The sequence below is a fragment of the Lagenorhynchus albirostris genome, chromosome 9 (assembly GCF_949774975.1).
Source record: "Lagenorhynchus albirostris chromosome 9, mLagAlb1.1, whole genome shotgun sequence".
Lineage (NCBI taxonomy): Eukaryota > Metazoa > Chordata > Mammalia > Artiodactyla > Delphinidae > Lagenorhynchus > Lagenorhynchus albirostris.
In genome coordinates, this window is record NC_083103.1 from 66,023,439 (window position 1) to 66,040,387 (window position 16,949).

At 37.2% G+C, this 16,949-nt stretch overlaps 1 pseudogene; it reads left to right on the forward strand.

The window, feature by feature from the left end:
- Nucleotides 1-13,285: 13,285 nt before the first annotated feature.
- LOC132525338 (disks large homolog 3-like) lies at nucleotides 13,286-15,304 on the forward strand (annotated as a pseudogene).
- The last annotated feature ends 1,645 nt before the right edge of the window (nucleotides 15,305-16,949 follow it).

Sequence of the window (16,949 nt, forward strand, 5' to 3'; positions counted from 1 at the left end):
AATCCTGGATCATCTGGTAAGATTCTATCAAGAGCATCTTAAAAAGTGTAGTGATACATTAATGGGCACACGCAAACAACCCTAGTTCCAACTTGTATGTTTACCAGACTTGGTGTGTTTGAAATAAAAGCAAATGCTTCTTGATAACAGGTATACTGAACAAAATGGGAATATCAGTATTTGTCAAGTAGAAGTAAAAAGCTATACAATATTTCTAACGATCCCAAGTCTGTTCATGAGAAATGAGTTCAGTCCTCCCACCCCAATGAAGAAGACTTTTCATTTTCCATATTCGTTCCTCCATACCTAAAAGTACTAAATTTCTATGTAGTCATTCTAACATAGATATATACAATGTTGTATTCTCCTTTATTTTACCTAAGGAGTATTTTTCTGTTTTGTTTCATAATCATATTATGAATGATGAGGTAGATTTCTGATGAATAAATTCACTATAACCGTTCTTCATTTAATCTCACCAACTTTATTATACAATAAGCTTCAGTGATAAACTTATTGTATGCTGTTTTTCTTATTTTAGGTTTTTGAGAAGTGGTAAGGTGTATGAACTGAAAAAACAAAACAAAACACAACCCCACAACATAAGAGCTGTGAGTTGAGTTTTATTCTGAGTATTATAGAGGACTTACGCCCAGAGCAGCTCTGAGGAACTGCTCTGAAGAAGTAGGGGGAGGAGCCAGTGTGTGTGTGTGTGTGTGTGTGTGTGTGTGTGTGTGTGTGTCTGTGTCTGTGTATGTCTGTGTGTGTGTGTGTGTATGATTTTGGATAGGGAATACATGCAGTCAAGCACACATCTCAATAAAAGGTTATTGCTAGCCAGGAGGAACAAGTATCTCAGTTAATGATTTTAGTGCCTTTTTTTTCATGTAAGGGAAGATGCAAGATTTTGGTTTCATTAAAATTCTTCCTGAGATATCTAACTATCTAGAGGACCTATTTTGCCAAAGCACAGAGTGCCTCATCCTGTTCTTCCTCTTTAATTCCTTTCAGGGTGTACTGCTGGTCAGTGACTACAGTGGCTAATGACTTGATCCTTGTAGAAGTGAATGGTGTGTGACATTCTTTGTTTTGCAAGGGCTTAAGCCTTTTAAAATAATTTTGGGACTTTAAAGGTATATACTGTCAATTGTTTCCAAAAAGGTGGTATTAATTTGCTTTTTCACCAGCCATGGATGTGAGGAGGAGCGATGAAGAGGTTTAAAAAGTTGGTTGTGGCCAAATCCACTTTCTGAGTAGCCTAGCATTATCATAACATTGCACTGTTTATCAGTAAGCTAACTCATTTAAATGGCTTTAATGTTTATTGTCAGTTTTTTTCAACTATAGCATTTTACAATCAGAAAATAATAAATGCTTATAATAGATAATTTGAAAATATAGAAATGTATGAAAAATAAATCAACAATAATTCTACTTCTCAGCAATAAGTATTGAGATCACTAAAATAACTGATAAAATTATTTCCAGTGGTTCCCCCCTCCCCCCAGGCAAGTACTGGTATGAATGTTAAAAAAAAAAAAACAGAACTGGAGTCATAGTGTCTACAGAAGTTTAAATTATTCTTAGTAAGAAAAGAAAGTATAGAGACAGTGCATTCCACTTCACCCCCAACATTTCATGTCCATTCCCACACTCCAGTGCTGACTACCAGGAACTGTTCAAGAAACTTTGTGGTGGTAACACGCATAATTTATATAGCCTTTAAATCCAGCTCCCACCTCCCTACCCCCCAACACACACGAACTATTACATAGTATCTTGAGATTTTTACCATGCTATGAAAGCAGTGCTGTAGAATAGCTGAAAGTGGGAAGTGGACCTTTGGAGTCAGACTGGGATTCAAATCTTAGCTCTGCAATATAGTGCCTAAAAGACTTTAATCATTTCAGGAAATCTGTCTAGACTTCAATTTTCTCTTCTGTCAAATGTAAATCATAATAATTCTTTAGAGATCATGTAAATGTTGTTAGTGTTAAAAGCATGGAAATCAATCAAAGTGTGGAAATCACTTGTAAAGCTCTTTAGTGCATTGCCTTGTGCATGGTAGGTGCTCAATAAATGAAAACTATTTTTACTTTGAAATGTTCTACAGAAATAGCATGACCAAATGGTATTCAATCCTACTGCCACAAATACCAATATTTTCTTAGATGACATAGGCATTCTTTGTTGTTGCACATAGATGTGGCTTCCAATATTTTTCTTTTGTAAATAATAATATGATTAACATCCTTATATACAAATATTTGTATCTCCTTTTTTCTCAGCTTAGATCCTTGAAAGTGGAATTTCTATGTAAAATAATATGAACAAATTTAAGATGAAATATACACCTATGCTACTTTCCAGATAGATTATACAAATTTACACTCCCAACAGCAATAGATGAAAGTCCTAGGTTCAGAGCATCCTTCCAGCCTTAAATACTGTAACTTCTAATAATTTTGCTTTCTTTTGTTTTGTGAATTCACTCCTCATATCCTTTGCTCATTTATCTTTTGGAGAACTAAAGATTTTTATTTTGGTTTTGAATAGATTTTTATAATTTTAAAATATTAAAATAGACATTTTTGAAATATTTATTTCATAGTTGACCTTTCTTATTTATCATTTTTTGATAGTAGAGCAATATTTAATTTTTATGCAATCAAATTTATGCATATTTTCCTTTGTGTTTTTTTTTTTCCCAGTGCTTTTATACTTAGGACCGTTGAATCAACTACTCCCGTAATACTGTGTATGCACACACATGTATACCTACTCTGGTTTATTTCTGGGCTTTCTATTCAATTCTATTAAATTATTATCTGCTCTGTTTCACTTATTATTTCACCTGTTTTCCTTAATTTTATTTGTTCTTTTTTCTTTTTTTAAGGTTAAAAGCCTTAATTTCTTTTTTTCCCCTTGTTCACAGATGAAATAATTTAAGGCTATAAATTTGCCCTTGCATACTTTAGCTCCATTTCATAAATTATGTAGTCTTATCATTCTGCTATTTTACTGAATAGCCTAAAGTTGTGGTTATGTATATATTTTCATATCACATATCACAAGAATCTGAGGACTAGATATTTAAGTATTTGAAATTTGCAGTGGTAACATAGCTTTTAAATATTATAACATACACATTTTATACAAAAGATTAGATGGTAACAATATGAATACCAATTTTGTTGGAGCACAACATCATGGCACAAACTGTTCTTATCAGATTAAGAAATTTATGAAGCAGAAATGTACTTGGGCTTAGTTATGGTGCACGTACAATTTTATTTACTTATGCTGTGATGGTGTAAGAATTACATTAGAAATCTGATCGTCAAAATTTGCAAATATTTTTTACATGGAATAACAACTGAATTCTTTTTTGTGGTGAAGCCTATGTTGAATCAAAAAGAAAGAAAGAAAAAAAAGACCTAATCATAGCAGTACCTGTTTTTCTTTTTGCTTCCCTGCATCAATCACATTTTTAGAAATGTCCTGAATTTATTTCACTACTTTGTAAACCAGTATCAATGCCCTACAATAGTGTTGCATATTTTGTAAGTGATTCTTCCAAAATTTGGTTAGTTTTTTTCAAAATAAGCTGAACATCTTTAACGGAAACAGTTTATAAATTTGGATTACCAGAAACCCTTCAGCTTTTGAAGTCCTTTGAAAATTGCAATTTAAAAAAACAAAGATTACAAACAAGAATACATTGAAATTTATCCCTACAAAACAAAGGAGGAAATAAAATATAAATAATCAGAGAAACTAGAAATGATAATTTTGTATATTAAAAAACATAGGTTTATGTTTATACTCTTCAGCATGTGTGAGCTTTGTGAAGAATACAACTTTTCATAGTGTTACCCATATTTGAATTTCCATATAGACTGCAATCCTGATGGAAATAATTTATTAAATTCTCATATCAAATTTGGAAAGTACTTTTTCTTATAATAAATTCTTACTTATTTGTTTTTACTTTTTAAATTCCCACCTAAGAGGGTGTCCTTATTAGTTTCAACAGCATCATAAAATGAGAGGTGAGAATTGTACATGTTTCGTGCCCCACCTCACATTCTCTTGGCCCATCATTTTACTCTACTCATTGTGGATATAACCTAATGTCTCATTTCAAATGAATCACATACTTTTCGTTCTCTATTCCCAGATTTCTCTGGTGCTAGTATGTATTATAAAATGTCCAAGAGAATCCAGTCAGCCCTTCTGATGCTTACCAAACCTGAAAGTGGTAGGAATAAACATGTAATGGTGCAGCCCTGACCAAGTGTTGGATGGGGACTAGTGGGTAAGTGCACCTGAGTCTGTGTCTCAAGTGGACAAATCTGAAATGTATCCTATGAGGCTTCTTAGAGGGATTGAGGCCAACTATTTACTGCAATAATCATACTGCTCAATAAGATATCCTAGGATTCAATTTTCTTTCTCTCCTTCTCTTTGCGGTTTCCCACTCCTCCTCTTTGAGGTGACTTCCTAAAATAGACTGTCTATTAATAAGCTTTTGTCTCCAGCTCTGCTTTTGGAGAGGACCCATACTGAAACAAATTGAAATATGTTGAAATGTGTGCATTCTCACTGAATACCTTTTTTTAAAAAAATTAAACCTTCAAAAAATGAAATTCATCATATCTCAGAATTTTATGGACTACATGCTCTATTAATAGAAAAAGAAAAGATAATTTTACAGGCTGTAAGTTTGAAGATGTTGTCAATTAGGAAGAATGATTTCCTTGTGCAATAATTGCTGGCATTTCCATCAAATTACAGTTTTACATTACATCATCTAAAATGCAAGCCTTTCCAAACAATTTCAATTTTCATTAAACTTTGACAACTTAGATGATGCATGTGAGCGCTAAATGACTTATTTTGCTTAGATTTGAATAAACTAATCAAAATTGTAAAATTTGTTGCTAAGTCATTTATTTGTAGCCCACTTTTATGTCATCTTATAAATACAGAAATAATCACGAAGACTTACAGTTTCTAAGTTCAAAAATTTTATATGCATGGTCCTAATATTGGAGTATTCTAGACTACATTTTTTTCCAAGAAGAAATCCCAGTTTAGAGATAGTTTCTTTTATATCTTCCTTGCTTCAAAATTAGAAACTTTTATGCAGTTTGTTATAGTATATAACAAAGATGTTTTCAAAGAACATCAAGACAAACAAATCCACTTTATATATCTAACTAAAATGTAAAATCCTTGAAAGCAGAGCTTTTTGTCTATTTATTCACTACCATATCCTGAATGCTTAGAACAATGACGGACACAAGATATGCACTCAGTATATATATATATATATTTTCTTTTTTTTGAATTTAATTTATTTTTTTATACAGCAGGTCCTTATTAGGCATCAATTTTATACACATCAGTGTATACATGTCAATCCCAATCGCCCAATCCAGCACACCCCCATCCCCACCTCCCCCACCGCTTTCCCCCCTTGGTGTCCATACGTTTGTTCTCTACATCTGTGTCTCAATTTCTGCCCTGCAAACCAGTTCATCTGTCCCATTTTTCTAGGTTCCACATGTATGCGTTAATATACGATATTTGTTTTTCTCTTTCTGACTTACTTCACTCTCTATGACAGTCTCTAGATTCATCCATATCTCTAAAAATGACCCAACTTTGTTCCTTTTTATGGCTGGCACTCAGTATATATTTATTAAATAAATTGAATGAATGAACTGATATGTACTCAGTAGAAAGGAGCTAAAAGGTGGTAAATTCATAATTAATTTGTAGCTGATGTTTTTCTTTAGTTTGTAGAATTTGGAGCAAAATTGAACAAATTTAAATATAGAAATTAATTTAGAGATATTTATATTACAATTAACAAAACAAAATTAGACTCCAGAAAATATATAAATTAAAAAGTCCATGTAAATTGAAAAGTCAGTTTGCATGAAGGCAGAAGAAGGAATACTTTTAAATGTTAAGGGTTAAGTTGAAATTTATTATTTTTTAAAAGATAAAGTAACTTTTTAAAAAACCAAGTTGAAATTTATTATTATTTTTAAAGACTATGGATAATTACAGGTTCAGTAAGTATTGCAAAGCTTAAACATTGTTATAAAGTATAAATTTTTTCCACAAGATGGCAGCAAAGATTTATTTTAGAATAATTAGAAAACCTCTGCCATCATACAAAATGATGTACATCTTTAAAAGCTATAATGTATAAGGAATGTGGGGCATATTTTCTCTTATTCCTTGGAGGTACCACTTCATCAGGAAGGTTTTCTCATTGGTGGCTAGAGTTTCTGTGATTCCTTATACTTGCCTCCTTTCTTTTAAATGCTCCACCTCCATTTCACTTTTCATATACTTCCAGATTAACCTTAAATTACAAATCTGAACATGTCACTCATTAACTAAAAAAAAAAAAATCAATAATTCCCTAAACCATACAAAATAAAGAATAATTCTTTTAGTTTATTCACTCAATCAACTCAGTAGCTATATTCTATTTACAAAGCACTATGATAGGCCCTAAAGAATAAACAAGATAATACATGGAGCTTTCCAGTTTGGGAATTACAAATATGTAAAGATATAGGAGATTGGTTCAAGATGGTGGAGTAGAAGGATGTGCGATCACTCACTCTTGCGAAAGCACCAAAATCACAACTAACTGCTGAACAATCATCAACAGGAAGACACTGGAACTCACCAAAAAAGATACTCCACATCCAAAGACAAAGGAGAAGCCAAAATGAGATGGTAGGAGGGGCTCAATCACAATAAAGTCAAATCCCATAACTGCTGGGTGGGTGACTCACAAACTGGAGAACACTTGCACCACAGAAGTCCACCCACTAGAGTGAAGGTTCTGAGCCCCACGTGAGGCTTCCCAACCTGGGGATCTGGCAACAGGAGGAGGAATTCCCAGATTATCAGACTTTGAAGCCTAGCATGATTTGATTGCAGGACTTCAATAGGACTGGGGGAAACAGAGACTCCACTCTTGGAGGGCACATACAAAGTAGTGTGTGCATCGGGACCCAGTGGAAGGAACAGTGACCCCACAGGACACTGAACCAGACCTATCTGCTAGTGTTGGAGGGTCTCCTGAAGAGGCAGGGGGTGGCTGTGTCTCACCATGAGGACAAGCACACTGGCAGCAGAAGTTCTGAGAAGGACTCCTTGGCGTGAGCCCTCCCAGAGTCTGCCATTAGCTCCACCAAAGAGCCAGGTAGGCTCCAGTGTTGGGTCACCTCAGGCCAAACAACCAACAGGGATGGACTTAGCCCCACACATCAGCAGACAAGCAGATTAAAGTTTTACTAAGCTCTGCCCACCAGAGCAACACCCAGCTCTACCCACCACCAGTCCCTCCCATCAGGAAACTTGCACAAGCCTCTTGGATAGCCTCATCCACCAGAGGGCAGAAAGCAGAAGCAAGAATAACTACAGTCCTGGAGGCTGTGGAACCAAAACCACATTCACAGAAAGATAGACAAGATGAAAGGCAGAGGACTATGTATCAGATGAAGGAACAAGATAAATCCCCAGAAAAACAACTAAATGAAGTGGAGATAGGCAACATTCCAGAAAAAGAATTCAGAATAATGCTAGTGAAGATGATACGGAACATTGGAAAAAGAATGGAGGCAAAGATTCAGAAGATGCAAGAACTGTTTAACAGAGACCTAAAAGAATTAAAGAACAAACACCTAGAAGAATTAAAAAACAAACAAACAGAGATGAACAATACAATAACTGAAATGAAAACTATACTAGAAGTAATCAGAAGCAGAATAACTGAGGCAGAAGAACAGATAAGTGACCTGGAAGACAGAATGGTGGAATTCACTGCCACAGAACTGAATAAAGAAAAAAGAATGAAAAGAAATGAAGACAGCATAAGATACCTCTTAGGCAACATTAAACGCAACAACATTTGCATTATAAGGGTCCCAGAAGAAGAAGAGAGAGAGAAAGGACCCGAGAAAATATTTGAAGAGATTATAGTCAAAAACTTCCCTAAAATGGGAAAGGAAATAGCCACCCAAGTCCAAGAAGTGCAGAGAGTCCCAGACAGGATAAACCCAAGGAGAAACACGTCACGACACATAGTAATCAAATTGACAAAAATTAAAAACAAAGAAAAATTATTGAAAGCAACAAGGGAAAAATGACAAATAGCATACAAGGGAACTCCCATAACGTTAACAGCTGACTTCTCAGCAGAAACTCTACAAGCCAGAAGGGAGTGGCATGATATATTTAAAGTGATGACAGGGAAGAAGCTACAATCAAGATTACTCTTCCCGACAAGGATATCATTCAGATTCAACAGAGAAATCAAAAGTTTTACAGACAAGCAAAAGCTAAGAGATTTCAGCACCACCAAACCAACTGTACAACAAATGCTAAAGGAACTTCTCTTAAGTGGGAAACACAAGAGAAGAAAAGGACCTGCAAAAACAAACCCATAGCAATTAAGAAAATGGTAATAGGAACGTACATATTGATAATTACCTTAAACGTGAATGGATTAAATGCTCCAACCAAAAGACACAGGCTCACTGAATGGATACAAAAACAGGACCCATATATATGCTGTCTACAAAAGGCCCACTTCAGACCTAAGGATACGTACAGGCTGAAACTGAGGGGATGGAAAAGATATTCCATGCAAATGGAAATCAAAAGAAAGCTGGAGTAGCAATACTCATATCAGATAAAATAGACTTTAAAATAAAGAATGTTACAAGAGACAAGGAAGGACACTACATAATGATCAAGGGATCAATCCAAGAAGAAGATATAACAATTATAAATATATATGTACCCAACATAGGAGCACCTCAATACATAAGGCAACTGCTAACAGCTATAAAAGAGGAAATCGACAGTAATACAATAATAGTGGGGGACTTTAACACCTCACTTACACCAATGGACAGATCATCAAAACAGAAAATTATTAAGGAAACACAAGCTATAAATGGCACAATAGACCAGATAGATTTAATTGATATTTTTAGGACATTCCATCCAAAAACAGCAGATTACACTTTCTTCTCAAGTGCACATGGAACATTCTCCAGGATCGATCACATCTTGGGACACAAATCAAGCCTCAGTAAATTTAAGAAAATTGAAATCATAGCAAGCATCTTTTCTGACCACAACACTATGAGATTAGAAATCAATTACAGTGAAAAAAAGGTAAAAAACACAAACACATGGAGGCTAAACAATACGTTACTAAATAACCAAGAGATCACTGAAGAAATCAAAGAGGAAATCAAAAATACCTAGAGACAAATGACAGTGAAAACATGATAACCCAAAACCTATGGGATGCAGCGAAAGCAGTTCTACGAGGGAAGTTTATAGCAGTAAAAGCCTACCTCAAGAAAAAAGAAAAATCTCAATCTAACCTTAAACTAAAGGAACTAGAGAAAGAAGAACAAACAAAACCCAAAGTTAGTAGAACGAAAGAAATCATAAAGATCAGAGCACAAATAAATGAAATAGAAACAAAGAAAACAATAGCAAAAATCAATAAAACTAAAGCTGGTTCTTTGAGAAGATAAACAAAATTGATAAACCATTAGCCAGAGTCATCAAGAAAAAGAGGGAGAGAACTCAAATCAATGAAATTAGAAATGAAAAAGGAGAAGTTACAACAGACACCACAGAAATACAAAGCATCCTAAGAGATTACTACAAGCAACTCTATGCCAATAAAATGGACAACCTGGGATAAATGGACAAATTCTTAGAAAGCTATATCCTTCCAAACCTGAAGCAGAAGGAAATACACAATATGACCAGACCAGTCACAAGTAATGAAATTGAAACTGTGATTAAAAATCTTCCAGCAAACAAAAGTCCAGGACCAGATGGCTTCACTGGTGAATTCTATCAAACATTTAGAGAAGAGCTAACATCCATCCTTCCCAAACTCTTCCAAAAATTTGCAGAGGAAGGAACACTCCCAAACTCATTCTATGAGGCTACCATCATCCTGATACCAAAACCAGACAAAGATAGTACAAAAAAAATTACAGACCAATATCACTGATGAATATAGATGCAAAAAATCCTCAACAAAATATTAGCAAACAGAATAAACACATTAAAAGGATCATACACCATGATCAAGTGGGATTTATCCCAGGGATGCAAGGATTCTTTAATATACACAAATCAATCAATGTGATACACCATATTAACAAATTGAAGAAGAAAAAGCATATGATCATTTCAATAGATGCAGAAAAAGCTTTTGACAAAATTCAACACCAATTTATGATAAAAACTCTCCAGAAAGTGAGCATAGAGGGAACCTACCTCAACTTAATAAAGTCCATATACGACAAACACACAGCAAACATCATTCTCAATGGTGAAAAACTGAAAGCATTTCCTCTAAGATCAGGAGCAAGACAAGGATGTCTACTCTCACCACTATTATTCAACATAGTTTTGGAAGTCCGAGCCATGGCAATCAGAGAAGAAAAAGAAATAAAAGGAATACAAATTGAAAAGAAGAAGTAAAACTGTCACTGTTTGCAGATGACATGATACTATACATAGAGAATCCTAAAGATGCCACCAGAAAACTACTAGAGCTAATCAATGAATTTGGTAAAGTTTCAGGATACAAAATTAATGCACAGAAATCTCTTGCATTCCTATACACTAATGATGAAAAATCTGAACAGGAAATTAAGGAAACACTCCCATTTACCGCTGCAACAAGAAGAATAAAATATCTAGGAATAAACCTACCTAGGGAGACAAAAGACCTGTATGCTGAAAACTATAAGACACTCATGAAAGTAATTAAAAATGATACAAACAGATGGAGAGATATACCATGTTCTTGGATTGGAAGAATTAACATTCTAAAAATGACTATAAAGCAATTTACAGATTCAATGCAATCCGTATCAAATTATTAATGGCATTTTTTACAGAATTAGAACAAAAAATCTTAAAATTTGTATGGAGACCCAAAAACCCTGAATAGCCAAAGCAGTCTTAAGGGAAAAAAACGGAGCTGCAGGAATCAGACTCCCTGACTTCAGACTATACTACAAAGCTACCTTAATCAAGACAGTATGGTACTGGCACAAAAACGGAAGTATAGATCAGTGGAACAGCATAGAAAGCCCGGAGATAACCCCACGCACCTATGGTCACCTTATTTTTGATAAAGGAGGCAAGAATATACAATGGAGAAAAGACAGCCTCTTCAATAAGTGGTGCTGGGAAAACTGGACAGCTACGTGTAAAAGAATGAAATTAGAATACTCCCTAACACCATACACAAAAATAAACTCAAAATGGATTAGAGACCTAAATGTAAGTCTGGACAGTATAAAACGCTTAGGGGAAAACATAGGAAGAACACTCTTTGATATAAATCACACCAAGATCTTTTTTGATCCACCTCCTAGAGTAATAGAAATAAAAACAAAAATAAACAAATTGAACCTGATGAAAGTTAAAAGCTTTTGCACAGCAAGGGAAACTACAAACAAGACGAAAAAACAACCCTCAGAATGGGAGAAAATATTTGCTAACGAATCAACGGACAAAGGATTAATCTCCAAAGTATATAAACAGCTCATGCAGCTCGATATGAAAAAAACCAAACAATCCAATCCAAAAATGGGCAGAAGACCTAAATAGACATGTCTCCAAAGAAGACATACAGATGGCCAAGAAGCACATGAAAAGCTGCTCAACATCAGTAATTATTAGAGAAATGCAAATAAAACTACAATGAGGTATCACCTCACACCAGTTAGAATGGGCATCATCAGAAAATCTACAAACAACAAATGCTGGAGAAGGTGTAGAGAAAAGAGAACCCTCTTGCACTGTTTGTGGGAACGTAAATTGATACAGCCACTATAGAGAAAAGCATGGAGTTTCCTTAAAAAACTAAAAATAGAATTACCATATGACCCAGCAATCCCACTACTGGGCATATACCCAGAGAAAACCATAATTCAAAAAGATACATGCACCCTAATGTTCATTGCAGCACTATTTACAATAGCCAGGTCATGGAAGCAACCTAAATGCCCATCAAGAGATGAATGGATAAAGAAGATGTGGTACATATACACAATGGAATATTACTCAGCCATAAAAAAAGAATGAAATTGGGTCATTTGTAGAGATGTGGATGGATCTAGAGACTGTCATACAGAGTGAAGTAAGAAAGAGAAAAACAAATATCGTATATTAATGCATAGATGTGGAACTAGAAAAATGGTACAGATGAAACAGTTTGTAGGGCAGAAATATTGACACAGATGTAGAGAACAAATATATGGACACCATGGGGGGAAAATGGTGGGCATGGGGGTAGGGCTCGTGTGATGAATTGGGTGATTGGGATTGACATGTATACACTAATATGTATAAAATGGATAACTAATAAAAACCTGCTGTATAAAAAAGTAAGTAAAATAAAATTTAAAAAAAGAGAATAAAATAAAGATATAGCTGCAGCAAAGTACTCACCTAGAGAAAAGTATGATTTGGGTACTGTTGAGGCACAGAAGAAAGATGGGGGAGTGAGTTGAGTGTGACTATGGTCATCCTGATCTGTAATTCAGGGGAAAAAATTGGGGCTTGAGGGAATAATTAATATACAAGTATAATTAAACAGCACATAAATATTATCGGTGAATTTTTAATTGTCTCTCCAATTTTAAAATGTATACATGATAATTGCAAAAGCATTAAAAAACTATAGAAATGATTAATGTGAAATTCACCCAGAATATCTCCATTGCCTACTAACATTTTGATATATATATATATATATATATATTTAGACCTAGCTTACACAGACACAACTCGTACTTGCATACTCTTAAATATTTATATATACAAATATATCATAAATGGGTCATAATACATATTCTGTTTTTGTAACTGCAATTCACTTAATGGTAAGTCACGAAGGGGGACCTGGAGGGGACAGCAAATGAGACTAAAAAAAAGTGGTCAGGAAGCAGTATAAGAATGGGGAGAGAGGCAGAGGGTGGCGGGCTCCTCTCCTTCCTCCTCCCCCCGCCCTGCCTCGTGTGCTTAGGCAACTCCTCCTCCTCCCTCCCCCTCCTCCTATCCCCCTCCCCCTCCTCCTCGCCTCCCCCGACATGCCCCACTTTAGGTCCGTGGTCTTCCGTGAGAGACGGAGGGGCCGGCCTGAGCTGACACTTTCTCAGCACTAGACCTGGACTCCCACCTGGCACCAGAATACAGTCGCTTTGAATCGAAGATACATGACTTGCAAGAGCAAATGATGAACAGCAGCATGAGCTCTGGGTCTGGGTTGGTCCCTGCAAATGAGTGAGAAGAGGTCCTTGTATGTCAGGGCCTTGTTTGATTATGACCAGACTTGGGACCGCTGCCTGCCAAGCCAAGGCCTCAGCTTCTCCTTTGGTGACAGTCTACTGTCATTAACGCCTCTGATGATGAGTGGTGGCAGGTGAGACTGGTGACCCCACACGGAGAAAGTGAGCAAATCAGTGTGATCCCCAGTAAGAAGAGGGTGGAAAAGAAAGAAAGGGCTCTACTGAAAAACGTGAAGTTTCATGCCAGGAGGGGGATGATTGTGTCTAGCAGGTCCATCAGCCACTATGGAGAACAGTGTGGAGGTTCTTTAAAAAACTAAAAATAGAACTGCCATAGACCCAGAAATCCCACTACTGGGCATATACCCTGAGAAAACCATAATTCAAATAGAGTCATGTACCACAATGTTCATTGCAACACTATTTACAATAGCCAGGGCATGGAAGCAACCTAAGTGTCCGTTGACAGATGAATGGATAAAGAAGATGTGGCACATATATACAATGGAATATTACTCAGCCATAAAAAGAAACGAAATTGAGTTATTTATAGTGAGGTGGATAGACCTAGAGACTGTCTTACAGAGTGAAGTAAGTCAGAAAGAGAAAAACAAATACCATATGCTAACAAATATGTATGGAATCTAAAAAGAAAAAAAATGGTTCTGAAGAACCTAGGGGCAGGACAGGAATAAAGACGCAGATGTAGAAAATGGACTTGAGGACACAGTGAGGGGGAAGGGTAAGCTGGGACGAAGTGAGGGAGTGGCATGGACATATATACACTACCAAATGTAAAATAAATAGCTAGTGGGAAGCAGCCACATAGCACAGGGAGGTCAGCTCGGTGCTTTGTGACCACCTAGAGGGGTGGGATGGGGAGGGTGGGAGGAAGACACAAGAGGAAGGGGATATGGGGATATATGTATATGTATAGCTGATTCACTTTGTTATACAGCAGAAACTAACATACCGTTGTAAAGCAATTATACTCCAATAAAGATGTCAAAAAAAAAAAAAACGAAACATAAAAAGAGTTTCCACCTCTCTCAAAGGTTTTCATTTTACAAGAGCAAAGAAAACATGGTATAGGAGAGCAGCGTACAGTAACAGGGAGTGACGTCCAACACCAGTGACAGTGAAAGCAGTTCCAAAGGACAGGAGGATGCTATTTTGTCATATGAGCCAGTGACACAGCAAGAAATTCACTATGCAAGGCCTGTCATCATCCTGGGCCCAATGAAGGACAGAGTCAACGATGACCTGATTTCGGAGTTCCCGCATAAATTTGGATTTTATGTACAACATACTACCTGGCCTCAGTGTGATGATGAAGTGGATCGGCAAGACTACCAGTTTGTGGTCTCCCGAGAACAGATGGAGAAGGATATTCAGGACAAGTTCATTGAGGCAGGCCAATTCAATGATCATCTCTATGGGACCAGCATCTAGTCAGTGAAGGGAGTTGGGGAGAGGGGCAAGCACTGCATCTTAGATGTTTCTGGCAATGCTATCAAGAGGCTGCAGCAGTCACAACTTTATCCCATTGCCATTTTCATCAAGCCCAAGTCCATTGAAGTGCTTATGGAAATGAACTGAAGGCAGAGGTATGAACAAGCAAATAAGACCTATGACAAAGCCATGGAACTGGAGCAGGAGTTTGAAGAATACTTCACAGCCATTGTACAGGGCGACTCACTGGAAGAGATTTAAAACAAAATCAAAGAAATCATTGAGGACCAGTCTGGGCACTACATTTGGGTCCCTCCCCTGAAAAACTCTGAAGAATCCCCTCCAACCATTCTATTGTGAACAGAAGAAATCAACTCCCCCTCCCCTCCTCCCTCTTCATTCCTGTCTCCATGGGGAGAACAAACGACTACTGTTCTTGTCCCCTTTTCTAGATATATCCAAAAAATTGAGTTTTCTAGTCCTGTTCTGTTTTTTTTTTAATTTTTGTTTTGTTTTAGTTTATTTTGGGGGATGATGCCATCTTACTCATCATGTGACTGTGCCCATTCCTGCATGGACCTTTCCCAAGCACTAGCACAAGTGCAAATCCATCAGAGTCATTGTTTGCATAAAACCAAGCTGAAGCGAAGAGAAGAGAGGAGGACTGATGAAAAGACAGACTGGACTGCTGTGCGGCTTATGAAGTGAGCCCCATGCACCCTGCGAGGAGAGGCTCCCAGGCTTTGCTACGATCTGTACACTGCCTTGAGGCTTGGGATGGCATGGTCATGGCGATAGAAAGTATCATATATATATATAAAATTTATAGAAATATATAGAAATTATATATATTATATACTCTCATATAGTTTATTATATATTCACACACATTTGGACTAGAAAATCTATGGAGATATCATCAATGGTACTGTGTTATTAGAGAAATGCTTTAATTTTCATATTCCAATCAGATGGCATCTTATATCTCAACTGGTTGGGGAGGGAGTGAAAGTGGTAGTTAAGTGCTGTACGGAGGGCACCTGCATTGGTCATTCTTTTGAGACCTGGGCTTTTCTTTAGGAGGGGTCAGCTGGAGGATGGTGAGAAAGGGCTTTTGCCCGGGGGCCAGAGGCTTGGAGCTGTGACCCTAGAGCCAATGCTGCCCTTGGGGCACAGTCAGGCCCGCAAGTGGAGAGTGAGAGAATGGCTAACGGTGCTCCCACGGTATTAAATTGCCGATTGTTTTATGCCACCTGATGTGTCTGCATGAAAGGTTTCCTTTTTGTTCATTTTTAAGCTGCTCTTAAACCAAAACCATGTTGTGCTACTGTGTCAGCCTCTTCATTCTTCCAAATTTTACTTTTACTATTTAACTGAATGTGTAGAATCCAATTTGACCATGTTCTAAAGGCTCAAGATGTTCTGGAGGAGCCGGGCCTCGTGATAGATTAGGCAACCCGGGCTTGGCCATCCTGTCAGCGGAAAGGGAAGTGGGGGCAGGTGAGAATCGACAGGAGCTGGGCCTCCTATTGTAACGTGTCCCTTCACTCACCTGCCAGGGACATGCTGGGCTCAGCTGAGGCCCTGTCATGGGGCCCACTGGCAGGGACGGAGAGTCACTTGCCTTCCAGTTCTGCGCAGAGACAGTGGGATGGCCCTGAGCTTGGCCAGCCGCGTAATGAAAAGTTTGATTTGGGTTTTTTTCGCAGCTGCTTCATATGCCCTACCTACCCCAATCCCTCACCAACAGCTGGTAGCTTACTATTTCTTCAAGAAGAAAGTAGACTTTAATGCTGTCAATTTGAGCTGTAGAGCTGAGATTCACTTACTGTTGAGATGTGAAAACTTGTTGCTTTTTCCCAGAGTCAGATGGTGGTGATTGTGGTCAAGAAGGTTTTTCTCTGACCACAAATGCAGGCGGCAGGTGTGGCCCGGGCCCTGCCCCACCATGCTCCTTTGAAGCCACCGTGCCTCCCTCAGCTCCACGCTGGAGGCACGACCCAGGGGAGAAGAGTGTGGACATGCTTGGCCCCAGGGTTGAGCCTGTTGTTTCCTAGCCCACTGTGTTACAACTGGTGCAAAGGATACATGTTGAAGATGCTTTGAGTGCTACCAGCC